Consider the following 13,512-nt stretch of genomic DNA (forward strand, 5'->3'; position numbering starts at 1 on the left):
CTGGGTAACAAGTGCGAAACTCCGTCTCAAAAAAAAAAAAAAAAAAAAAAAAAAAAAAAAAAAAAACATGATGAACCTAGAATGGGTAATAATAAGCAAATCTTGAGGTAATCAGCAATTATTCCTATAATTCCTCCATTATTACTATTGAAAGAATAGGGTTCCCTTGAGTCAGGAACAATGGTTTATGAACATGAAGTACTATATCCCAGGTCCTGTGAAAAGGATCTACGACAGGACACACTTGCTCATTGCACTGCTATTGATTGCAGGATTTCCTCTTATAACAAAAGCATAAGATGCATTTAATGATCTTATGATCTCCAGGGCTCCTTTTCCGTGTGAGTATCTATGAGTTTATATTAATAAGATTGTCTCACCAGGAGCCATTGTATCTTCTAAAATATTTATTTTTATTTTTCAAGCTCATAACTCAGACAATACCTTTCACTCATTAAACAGACTAGGCCAGTATTCAACTCATCACTGGTGATATCATTAAGAATGGTATTTCCCGTCAATATTTATAAAAAGGATTTTATGTGAATAGAAATAAGCAAAGGAAGTCTAAAATGTGGACAAGTTGAAAATATTATTGCATGCTGAATTTTAAGACACATAGAAAAAGTTAAAGTGGGTGAAGCAAATCTAGAAGACCTTTATCAAAAAAGGGTGGCAAACGTTTTTCTTTCTGTGGGAAAGTGTGTTCTGCAAACAAACAGCTAAGCTTTAGATTAGTTCAAAAGAGAAAGTGAAGTCTGTGGTAGATATCAAAAAATAAAAGCTCTGGGTATACCCATGTGTAGACTTCCAGGGGGACAGGAACACCTTGCCTCAATGGGATCTGGTGGAGCAAATGTTACTATAGGAGCAGAAATGACATCGTATTGGGGATCATTCTGAAAGGAGGTAGTTCATGAATTCTAAAGCAACTCAGTCTCCATTTTGCTCATCTCCTTTTTTATAGGAGAATTGTGGGCTTGAAAGTGTGGACGAAGAATGGTTATGAAATGTGACATATAAACTGTGTGAGGAGAGAGAAAGTGTGAGCCAATTGAAATCTGAGTTTCCCAGGACCGGAGGAGAACACCCAGGAGGCTGCTGGAAGAACTCCCTTCTTAGGCTGTTCTTCAGTCATCCTTGGTGTTCATTCACAAACCAGGGAATAGGGTGGAGGTGCCAGAAAATCACAAATGGAGGTCATTTTTTTTTTTTTTATTCAAAAGGGAAAACAAAAGGAATTAGAGGACAGGTAGCATAACGGTAGCCCACAGTTAATTTCTAGCACTGAATGACTGGTTTGTTTACTCAAAAATAAGTCATCACAAGAATCCAAAACTACTGTGTGAGGTCTGATGCCATGGATTATTTATGTTTTAAGGCCTCTTTATGGTTTGTAATGAGGCATCTGACAGGGTATACTATCCAGTCTTTTGGATAAGAGATAGAATTGTATGTGGATTTATCCACATTACATGTAGGTGAGCATAGGGCTGTTTAAAGTTTATCCTAGAAAATGTTGAAGAGGAAAAATACCAACTTGAAGGAGATAAGGAATTGCACAGCATAAACAAAAGAAGGTTGGATTTACATCACCAGCCAATGGAAATAACTGTTGTCCCTGGAAAAATACAGAGATCTCAGGTTTAAATAAAATCTTCACAAACACAAGACAAGGAGTCCTAGTTTAACGAACACTCCATTTCCATGATAGAATGCGTAGTGTGGTCACAAAAAGCAAACAAGCCAGAAGCTAAGGCAGCAAGCCTCCATGAATAAGAGAAGAGAGGAAACGTATCACTACACCTGAGTTGCTCTAATGCGACGGAAATGAAATAGATACCTTTTTTAAGGTTTTGGAATTCTTATTTTAAACAGGGATGAAGATAGAACTAGGGTCGGAAAAGTGTTAACAGGTAGAGCATCTCAAAATGATGCCACATTTGAAATGATTATTTTTGATAAGATGCCATTTGGGAGGACTGGAAGCTTTCTAAACACTTGAAAGGATGTGTTATGAAAGACATTACAGGCAGAATCTGTATAGGTCTAGACTCAGGGCCAGAACAATTCATGGAAATTAGTGGAAACCTAAGCTCAGTTCAGTTGAGTGCAACTTTTTACCACGCAGCGGTCTGAAAATGAAGTGGGCTGCTTTTCCACAGAAAAAAAAATTGGCAAATATCTTAATCCTCAGAACGCCATCTCACTAATTATTCCTGAAATCAGTGTTTAAACACCTGGAACCAACTTGCTAAGCTTAGCTTTTTCTTCAACTCACAAAGCAAATTTAACGTTTCCGGTGGAGATGAAGATGTTCTTCTAGAAGGGAGAATTGCACAAACTACAGGGAAATGATTGATACTCAACATCAATCCCTTGCAATGTCCTCATATTTTGGTCTCAATATTCAGAAAAATAGAATTGCTTCTGTTCTGTTCTTTTAGCCAGTCTGTTCTCTTCAACTCACTAATTTATCTTGGAAACTCCACTTTTCAAATGTAAAGGCCCATCATTAGGATGTTTAATATTGATGGAAAAAGGAAAATGACTACTTTTCCCATAAAAATAAAAACACTGGCACTTATCTTTTCATGATGATGAACTTATTCTAATAAAGTTTTTCGACCTTATTGCTAGAGCAGTGGAGTATTGACAAGCAAGAACCTGCTAAGAGACCACTACTGGACTGTGACCTTCCAGACTTCCAGCAGCAGGATTCAAGGCTCTGTCCTCACAAAATTGCAAATGGTTCTGTGCTATAGAACGTCTGATTAGTGTTAAAATAATTCCATTAAAGAATACTGTATGCATAATTCCTCAGTGTCTGCTGAAAAGCTCTAAAAGCTCCACTTACATTTTAAGACACTTCACCAATCTTGCTTCCTTTTAGGCTTTCATCTTCAAATCACCATTTAAAAATTATTGAGAAAATTCAACTGCACTGCACAGTTTCAGTCTTATGTAATTGTTGCTTATTTCTGGAGATTTATGAAATGGTTATTTGATCTGCCTCTGAGTTTGTTTCTGATGTTGCCACCTCCAATTTTTTTTCTCCATTTTGTTCTCATATAGCTCTTTTTAAAACACAAATCTGATCGACTTCTGCTTAAAGTCTTCCAATGACTCCTACTCACTTACCCCCTAATCAGAATGTGAGGGATGGAGTGAGCCTGCCTGTTGTCACAGCCCGCAGCTGACTCTAGCACCTGTACTACAGCTGACCTGCAATAAATATTTCTCAAAAAAAGGAACCTGCAACAACTAAGTTATGAAAACATTTCACTGTATTGTGCTTGTCCCTGATCTTGTGTTTATCCTTCCCCCCCTTTTTTTTTTTTTTGCCTAATTTTTGCTTTTAAATTTTAACTTATCCAAGAGACCGTTAAAATATATAAGCCTTTGTTTTCTCTAGGAAAACAGGACTTTTGGGAGGCTGAGGCAGGAGGATCACCTGACCCCAGGAGGTGACCAGCCTGGGCAACATAGCAAGACCCTATCTCTATGAAAAATTATCCAGGCATGGTGACGTGTGCCTGCAGTCTCAGGTATTCAGGAGGCTGAGGCAGGGGGATCCCTTGAGTCTAAGAATTTGAGGTTACAGTGAGTTATGATGGTGCCACTGCATTCCACCCTAGGCAACAGACAAATGAAAACAAACAAAAATTATTTTCTTTAGAAATTTTTTCACCAGTAGGAAATATAGCAGCTTTAGAGAATTTTCATTTTCATTATTGTCCTGTCACACTTGCAGTATATTTCAGTACTTCCTATGGTTTTTCTGAATCAGGGTATCTCATACTTCCAATCAAAGATGTACTTCAAAAGCCTATCATTTTAGAATATTTTGTTTTTTATCTATAAAAATCCTTTTAAAACTTATTCTAATCTTTTCTTTCCTCTAGGTTTAATATGCTTACCTAAACTCACCAGAGATAACTTCAAATTTGCATTTCTGAGGTCTCTCTTAAGATACTCGACTTGTATTTAACTTTCTGTTTAGCAGATTAAAGTAATACATTTCTGGGAGTGGGGGGAAGAAAATCTATTCAAAACAGTATCTAGGGCACTTGTGCACATTCAGAGGCAAAATTCTAGAAGAAAATCTTTAAATTTCAAGACAGTATTCATCTACTAGATAATATCATTGCACAGAGGAGTAACTGTGGATTAATCTAATCAACATTCTATTTGTTCACCTTGCATTGATTCATAGAATGGTGCACGTGAGTTGTGTTTGTGTGCATGTGTGTGTGTATAGTAGATAAACATGTAATCTCAAGAAACAGTGGCCAAACTTTCCTGAACTATTCCTAACTTTTCAATAGTTCATATTATTTCTAAAGAAATTATAATTCATTGCAGAAGAGCTGAAGTTAACTTTATTGATATGTGACAGTTATGCCAAAGTTTCCACTGTCTAAAAACTCAAGGTATATTATTCAATGTCATGTAGATCATTTCTACACCACAATATTAACAAAGCCTGGATGAGTCAATTTGTTCAATTTGGCCATCTGAAATGATTTATGTCTATTGCCATAAATTTGATTTGGTGAAGAAATGAAATCAATTGTAAAGATGACTATTGCAGTCTACTCCATCCTGCCAAAAACAGCCTGTTCAATCAAGTGCTATCTTGAATTCATCAGTGGCTTCTCTAAAAATATGGAAGTACTCAGTTAACATGATTTATTTTCCCTGTTCTAAACCTTTTTTAGGACACAAGCATTTACTGTATTTTTGGGAAGCATAGTGTGCATATTATACGACAAAATGGCACAATCCAATATCATATGCATAAAAATAAAATTAAAATAATACAAACAACATAAAATCATACAATGGCCTGAAATCAGAATACATGATGATGAGCTAACTTTTCCAAGTATTTATTTGTTCCAGGTTCTTTTACATCTATGTTAAAATTACACTCAAGACAATCTTATGAGACATTTTATAACCCTTTTTGACTAAAGAAAAATAATTCATGGATTATAATGCTTGTCTAAAATTCGTATGTTTCAGAGCTGAGGAAAAGCAAATGGAAGACTTGATTTTTTTCCTTGACTTCCAACGTTTTATTATACGATCACTTATCTTTTTTAAGAATATAATCTGGCTGAGTACAGTGGCTCACACCTGTAATCTCAGCACATTAGGAGGCTGAGACAGGTAGATCACTTGAGGTGAGGAGTTCAGAACTAGCCTGGCCAACACAGTGAAACTCCATCTCTACTAAAAATACAAAAATTGGCTGGACATGGTGGCATGTGCCTATAATCCCAGCTCCTGGGGCGGCTGAGGCAGGAGGATTGCTTGAGCCTGGTAGGTGGAGGTTGTAGTGAAGTGAGAGCATGCCACTGCACTCTAGCCTGGGCAATGAGACAGAAACCCTGTCTCAAATCTCAAATATATATATATACACACACACATAAATATGAATAGGAGCATATATATATTCATATTTTTCATCAAATCATTTCACTAACCTCAAGTCATACAAAAAAGAAAATATACAAATTTTCAAACAACTGTTTTAAACAATCTGCAGTAGTGAAAACAATTTTGAAGGCAGAAATACTAGGAAGCAGGAATCAAGAGGCTGGGATTTGAGTCCCACCTAAATAACATAACATTTGGGAAAATTAGCATCAGTCACATCTTAGTGCACCTGAAGCAAAGTGTAATGGAGATGGGACCTGCTGATGCTTTCTTCCAGCCTCCTTCCAATTAATGAGAATGTTGAAGCATAGCTGGTCTGAACAGAGCTTCTCAGGCATTCCTGGTGCATGAAAATTTGGCCAATCACAGGCATTACAGCAATGCCATGTAAATTACCATCTTTATTAATGACTAACCTTTTCTACTTGAAGATTGTATATGTGATTTATAGGCATCATTTTAATTTTTTCTTTTTGGACAGTCTTGCTCTATTGCTAGGCTGGAGTGCAGTGGAACCATTTAGGCTCAATGCAACCTCTGCCTCCCGGCTTCAAGCAATTCTCCTGCCTCAGCCTCCTGAGTAGCTGGGACTACAGGCATGTGCCACCATGCCCAGTTAATTTTTATATTTTTGAGAAGAGACAGGGTTTCACAATGTTGGCCAGGATGGTCTCGATCTCTTGACCTTGTAATCCACCTGCCTTGGCCTGCCAAAGTGATCAGATTACAGGCATGAGCCACTGCACCTGGCCCGTTTTAATTAATTCTTAGAACAATTCTCCATTTCCCCATTTTACAGCAATGAAAACTGAGACTGGGTTAAGAAACTGTCTTATTCATAGCCAGTAGATTATTCTAGATCTGGAATCAGGTTCCTTGTGGAAGATCACACTGAAAGGATTGAGGAACATAATCGGTGTTATATTAATTTTCCTATTAAAATGAGTGTTGAAGGTTTGTGAACTGTCTCCAGAATACTACAGGTGGGCTTTAGACTCTGCAGGGACAGAATATAAGAAACCAGCAAGCATAGAATGAATGTATGCTCTTCAGCATGGGGCCCAGGGATAGTGTCTCCACTGGTCCTGAAGGTAACCTTAATTAGAGGATTTCCTCACATGACCCAGCCAAGCCAGCCAGATCCTGTCCCAAGAACACCTACCCCTAAAATCACACATTGAAGGTTTTTATCATCAACAAAGGTCAGAAAAGAGAACTGAAACTTTCATTATATTTATAGATGTTATGACTCTCTTTATGTCCAGTTGCTAATTTTAAAAAGTTGTGCCACTTCTTGCCTGCAACTATGCTATCAGGCAAGGAGAATTATAGCTTTTACCTGTCTCTACATACCAGCGGCCACCAAGACCTATGGAAAGGGGAGCCTGGTGCCTTGCTTAATCTATTGGCTATAGCTAGCCTGGCCTCTTGTCCTCACTCAGATGGGGCTTGGCCTACCGACTTATAAGAGGAAAGGTGTTGGGTGCTGCATTTCCCATCTTGAAGCTCTGATGAACTACATTCATTTTAAGAGAGATATTTTATAAAACCAATTCAGTATGAATGAGGTCCCTGTGGCCGAACCATTCTATTACGGGTAATATTCTAATAGACTGTCATTCACATTATTTTAATACATTCTTTTCTATTATCAGGCTTTTGGTATAATTACTACTTAATCAAATGTCACTGCATGTCCCAGATATGGTAATTTATCTGGCTTGTGAATAATTTCAGGTTGGTGAAACATGATAGCAATACTTTTAAAACTTTTTACTGACTTGAGTGAGCTACTGGACCTCAAGTGCGTCTTACTGAGTGGTCATTTCCATTTTTCTTCTCTTTAGCTATTTGTGGTTGCAATATCAGCATTCACATGGCTAATGGGTTGCTTTTCTGTTCTTGGTAATTAGCCTCAACAGACATCAGATATCAAAGGTATCCTGGTGACTGTATAAGCCTCTGTCTTTGCCATCCATTTTATAGAGTGTACTCCCTCCACTGAAATGCTAGTCATCCTTCAGGTCTCAGCTTAAAAGAAAGTATTTTCCATTTTCCTTTTCTTTTTTTAAAAAGACAGGATCTCACTGTGTTACCTAGGCTGGAATTCAGTGACGTGATCACAACTCACTGCAGCCTCAACCTCCAAGGCTCAGGTGATCCACCCACTTCTGTCCCCAGAGTAGCTGGGCCTACAAGCATGTGCCACCATGCCAGATTAATATTTGTAAAGATGGGTCCTACTGTGTTGCCCAGTGCGCCCAGGCTGATCTTGAGCTCCTGAGCTCAATAGATCCAGTCACCTCGACCTCCCAAACTGCTGGAATTACAGCTGTGAGCCACAGTGCCTTGCTGTTTTTCTTTTTCCTAAACACCATTTTATTTCATCCAACTTCTCATCTCTTGTAACACACACACACACACACACACACACACACACACACACACACACACACTTTTATTTGGCTCTCACTATAATATTCTGTAATTTTCCTTTCCAGACTGACCACACTCACATCGCCTGTGACTAGTGTATTGTAGGTGCTTAAAACAAACTTTTCTTGTACTTTGTCCAAATTATTTTTTAAATAATTTCTAATTTATCACAATTTAAACTCCAAAGTGCAACTAATATCAGCAGTCCTCCCATAAAGCTTTTCCTTCTGTTGAATAAGGACACTTTAAGAAATGGCCTTGACAAAACCTTTGGTTTCTCTGCTCTCCTCTCTTCTATTGACATACAGTCTTTTGAAGAAATAGAATGCATTTCTAAATGAATAGTACAATGTCTCCATCAATCCTTTTATCCATGTCCTGGCAAAACAATTTTTTAATCTTGCTTTTTAAAGGAAGAAACAGAGAAATAACCTTGCAATCCACAGTCTAAGCCTCTGGGGTCACAGCAGGAAATAGGGCTACAGCACTCAGGGTTTCCAGGCTCAGCCACAGAGTGGTAGCCAACACTATCAAAAACTTACCTGTTTTGCAGAATCTTGAGCCATCATAACTCCAGTGCAAATCAAAAAGGGTTTCAGAAAAAACACTAACCCAATATGTCTACCAAAAACATTGTAACTAGGTTTTAAATTAGAGGTACACAGTGTTTCACCAGTGTGACACTGTAACATCTTAGATTTTATCATGAGGAAGAGCATCTCAATGAGTTATCCAAATCATGACACATGCAACATTCAAGAACAAAAGTGTACCACAAATATAAAATAACTATATTTCTTAACACATTGTGTTAAACATAAAATTTGTTAGGAACTGAAAATATGCCTTCTAGAATTTAGAAGAGCACAGTTTAAGAATGAAGACATAATGAGCAGTAAAGTTTGATTTAATAGAAAAAATTAAAATCTCAATGTAAGAAAGTCAGAAACCTTTTCTAGAAATTTATATAGCAATTTAATAACAAATGGTGTGAAAGGAGCGCTCTCCCTAAGTAATGGCAATCAGATCTCACCTATCCAGGGACCACTATGTTCTGACAGAGAGTGTTTTCCAACAAGCCTCAGTTTCCCTTTCCGGTAGCTTCGCTCCTGGGAATACCTGGCTTGACTCTTTAATTTACTTTTCAAGAGAAATAAATTGCCCTTACAGATTTTACTGCCTAACTTTACCTTTTAAAACTTTAGACAATTTCTGTGCTCCCTGCTTTCATTTCCGGTCATGGGATTTGGAGAAGTGAGGTTTGAGAACAAAACACTTGATTTTCGCTTCAGAGTCTCCTTTGGCTCTAGAGAACTCAAGGAGGGATTACTCAGGGAAAATCATTTAGATCTCCCTGCCCAGAGTGGACCAAGGCTCAGGCCTCCTAGAGAAGGCTGCACTGAACAGCTACATGAGGCACTTCAAGGATATGTCCTTTGTGAAGACCACAGTCTGACTGGAACACTTGTGGTATAAATTGAGGCGGGTTGCTGCCCCCAGGAGTGAGAGCAGCTGATGTGTTTATTCCAGCTCTGAGGAAGAGGAATTTAAAATGATGTCTACATGACATTAAAAAAGAAAAGATATTGAGAAATATATGAAAACACTGTCTCCATGATATCTAATATTCAATAGTCATAAATATCAACATAACTGAATATTTAAATTTCTATCTATACACCTGATCTTCCTATGAAATCGATGAAATTGTGGGGAATAACACTCTGAATCAAACTAATTCTCATCTGGTTCTCAATTTCAGTGAAAAATATATCAAGGCACCTATTAGAGTAGTTTCTATTTATAACCCAGTATTAGTAAACATAAGAGACACCAGATATTTTGGGGTTTTACCCTTTTCCAAAACTGATGTCTCAAATACAGAATTACCACATAAGGTCGTTTTCACAAACTAATCCTGTGCATTTTCGCAAGCCGCAGGGCTGTGTCACCATAGTTACAGAGAGATACTGGAATAAATGTGCTTCCAGCAATAATTGTTTCATATTTGTGTACAAACAGCTGAACTGTATCTTTCCATTTCAAGTACGATCAGTCTAAATTCAAACCCTGTCATGAGGAACACCACAGAATGCTCAAACGAGAATAAAAATGAAGATTTATGCTAACAAAATTCTTCCGAATACTTGAAAATGTTTCTATTATCTTATCTTCTTGTGCCATAGCCTTTTTTCATGTCTGCATTGATCTTTTCCCTACTTATGAATGACTCTTTTAAATAGTTGACTATAACCTGTTTCATGAATTACAGGAATGCAAGATGGCCCAGAACATACATAAAATAGGTAATAATTGCAGCAAATATAGATTAGGATGGTAAAAGAAGAGAAGAAAATTCTAGTAATAATAATTTTAAATATTCACCTATTCTAAAATTGTTTATAGAACAATGGTAAATACATACAGTATTGAATGAAAATACTCTTTTAATAAACATTTTGTAGCATTTAGAGAAATTTCAAACTTAACTTCTTTTTCTGGTATGGGATCATTCTCAGTAATATTTAGAAGACTATAGTGGAATCGTTCAATGGCTTGTGAAGACTGAGGAACACTTTGTTAATAAATAATAGAAATGTTTTAAGATATAAAGGCAATGTTCTCATAGCACTATAACATTAGCTGTGTTCTTATGATCCTATACTTCCTCAGAGGACAAGAACCACAGAAGAAACCCAGTCTCACCACCGAGTTTCACAACTAGGGAAACAGAGGCCCACAAAATTAAATATTCGGTTGATGCAAAAGAAATTGCATTTTTTGCCGTAGCTTTTATGGCAAAAACTACAATTACTTTTGCACTGACCGAATAGCTTGTAGATGTCTACGTGGTTAACTAGTAGCTGAGTCAGTATTAGAATTTTGTTCTCCTGACAGTCATTCTAGTCTGTTTCCTTTATATTTCATCATGAAATAACAATAGGATTTAGATAATCATTCATTAGAATATGAAGCAATTTTTACATAATAGAATTTCCTTTCAAATAGAGAAAAATATTATGCATATTTTTAAAGACTCAAAAGGGATCATTTAGAAAAGAGAATCAAAATGTTTATAAATGTTTTCATAAGACATTATGATTTTATATATCCTAAAATATTAATTCTTAGGTCCTGAAGAGCACATATTTCAAAGGACATAAAAATACTCAGTGAAAAATTCATTTAGCAACCTACATGTATTGTCTATTTTTGAAAATATAATTATTCATAAAATATTTTCTTCAAAAATAATTGCCATACTCTTCAAGATGGTCAAATAGACACCACTCTGGCGCATCCAGAGCTCCCCTAGCTCCAACCAAGATACCAGGTACATTTCAACGGGTCTGGTCCTAAGGTGAGCAAAGCCCACGCAGGGTAGACCAAGGCGAGGAGGGCTGCTGCTTCACCCAGAAAGTGCATCTGACAGGTGAGTCGGAGGCTCCCTCTCTGTCACTCCTGTCCAGATACAGGGCTTCCCCCAAAGCCACAACAATACACAGAACAGCAGATCTTTGCCAGTCAAGCGCCAGAAATTACAAGTGTGAAGTTGAATAACAATCCAGGATGGTGTCCCGGATTGGCGCGCAGACCTAAACAGATGCATAAGCCCAAAAGGCGGCCAGGAGAGCCTGCAGACTGAGCCATCAACCCACGCCACCCCCCAGAGAGGGAGCTGTAAGCGGGAGCAGCTGGGCAGGCCCCTACCCCAGGACTGGAGAGAGAGGAAGCTGAAAGGGGGAGACGGCGGGATGCAGCTGGGTGGGTCCCTGCCCTCCCCCACAAAACTCAGAGGGCTGAAGCTCTGACTCTAGCCAGTTGCCCAGTCAGTGCCACAGTCTGAGCTGAACGCTGAATGATCCAGCCCACTGGAGGAAGGGCACAACCCGCCATTAGAGGGGTGGGACTGGGCTACATGTTTTAACAAAAAACACAGGAAGCCTACCGAGCAACAGGACTGCATTCTTTACCACCCAGCAGCACCACCAGGTCAGTGGAAGAGGCAGGCCTAAACCCTCAGTGTAAACAAAAAAGACACAGGAAGCTTCCCTAGTAACCTGAAGGAGTTCCTAGAAACCCAGTAGCCCCTGGACAGGCAGACAAGCAACCTCATCAAGCAGCTCCCTGAGACCATAGCCAGGTAAATCCACGAAGATGGGGAAAAAAAAACAGCAAAAAAGAGATGAAACCATCAAAAACCAGTACACCTCTTCTCCTTTAAGGGATCACAACTCCTTAACAGCACAGGAACATGACATGACCAAGAAGGAGTGTAACGAATTGACAGAAACAGGCTTCAGAAGGTGGATAATAACAAACTTTTCTGAGCTAAGGAACACATTCTAACTCAATGCAAAGAAACCAAAAACCTTGAAAAAAGGTTAGACGAAATGCTAATGAGAATAACCAGCTTAGAGAAGAACATAATGACTTGATGTAGTTGAAAAGCATAGCACAAAAACTACATGAAGCAAACACAAGTTTTAATAGCCGAATCAATCAAGCAGAAGAAAGGATATCAGAGATTGAAGATCAACTCAATGAAATAAAAAAAGAAGGCAAGACAAGGAAAAAAAAAGTGAAAAGAAATGAACAAAGCCTCCAAGAAATATGGGATCATGTGAAAAGACTTAATCTACGCTTGATCTCTGTACCTGAATATGATGGGGAGAATGAATCCAAGCTGGAAAACATGCTCCAGGATGTTATCTAGGAGAACTTCTCAAGCCTAGCAAGGCAGTTCAACATTCAAATTCAAGAAATACAGAGAACTCCACAAAGATATTCCTCAAGAAGAGCAACCCGAAGGCACATAATCATCAGAATCACCAGGTTGAAATGAAAGAAAAAATGCTAAGGGCAGCCAGAGAGAAAGGTCAGATCACCCACAGAGGAAGCCAATTAGACTCACAGCGGATCTCTCTGTAGAAACCCTACAAGCCAGAAGAGAGTGGGGGCCAATATTCAACATCCTTAAAGATAAGAACTTTCAACCCAGAATTCAGCCAAACTAAGCTTCATAAGTGAAGGAGAAATAAAATCCTTTACAGACAAGCAATTACTGAGAGATTTTGTCACCACCAGACCTACCCTACAAGAGCTCCTGAAAGAAACACTAAGCATGGAAAGGAACAAGTACCAGTCATTGCAAAAGCAAATCAGTTGACAAAGACCAAAAATGCAATGAATAAAATAAGTCAACTAATGGGAAAGAAAACTAGCCAGTAACAAAATGGCAGGATCAAATTCACACATAACGATAGTAACATTGAATGTAAACGGCCTATACATCCCAATCAAAAGACACAGACTGGCAAACTGGATAAAAAGTCAAGACCTAGCAGTGTGCTGTATTCAGAAAACCCATCTCACATACAAAGACACACATAGACTCAAAATAAAGGGATGGAAGAAGATTTACCAAGCAAATGGAGAACAAAAAAAAGCAGGGGTTGCAGTTCCAATCTCTGATAAAATGGACTTCAAGCCAACAAAGATCAAAAGAGACAAAGAAGGACATTACATAATGGTAAAAGAATCAATCCAACAAGAAGAGCTAACTATCCTAAATATATACGCACCCAACACAGGAGCACCCAGATACATAAAGCAAGTTCTTCATGACCT

The 13,512-nt window shown here is 38.1% G+C and overlaps 1 protein-coding gene and 1 non-coding gene across 4 annotated transcripts in view; both read right to left on the minus strand.

Moving 5' to 3' along the window:
• The window catches only part of NALF1 (NALCN channel auxiliary factor 1), a 678,420-nt gene that overhangs the window by 155,883 nt on the left and 509,025 nt on the right, over positions 1 to 13,512 (minus strand). The gene's annotated exons all lie outside the window — the stretch shown is intronic.
• Positions 428 to 494, minus strand: LOC118148362 (small nucleolar RNA SNORD31). Its single transcript, XR_004735160.2, has one exon. It is a non-coding gene; the product is annotated as a small nucleolar RNA SNORD31 (small nucleolar RNA).

Source organism: Callithrix jacchus, chromosome 1 (genome assembly GCF_049354715.1).
Source record: "Callithrix jacchus isolate 240 chromosome 1, calJac240_pri, whole genome shotgun sequence".
NCBI classification, from domain to species: domain Eukaryota; kingdom Metazoa; phylum Chordata; class Mammalia; order Primates; family Cebidae; genus Callithrix; species Callithrix jacchus.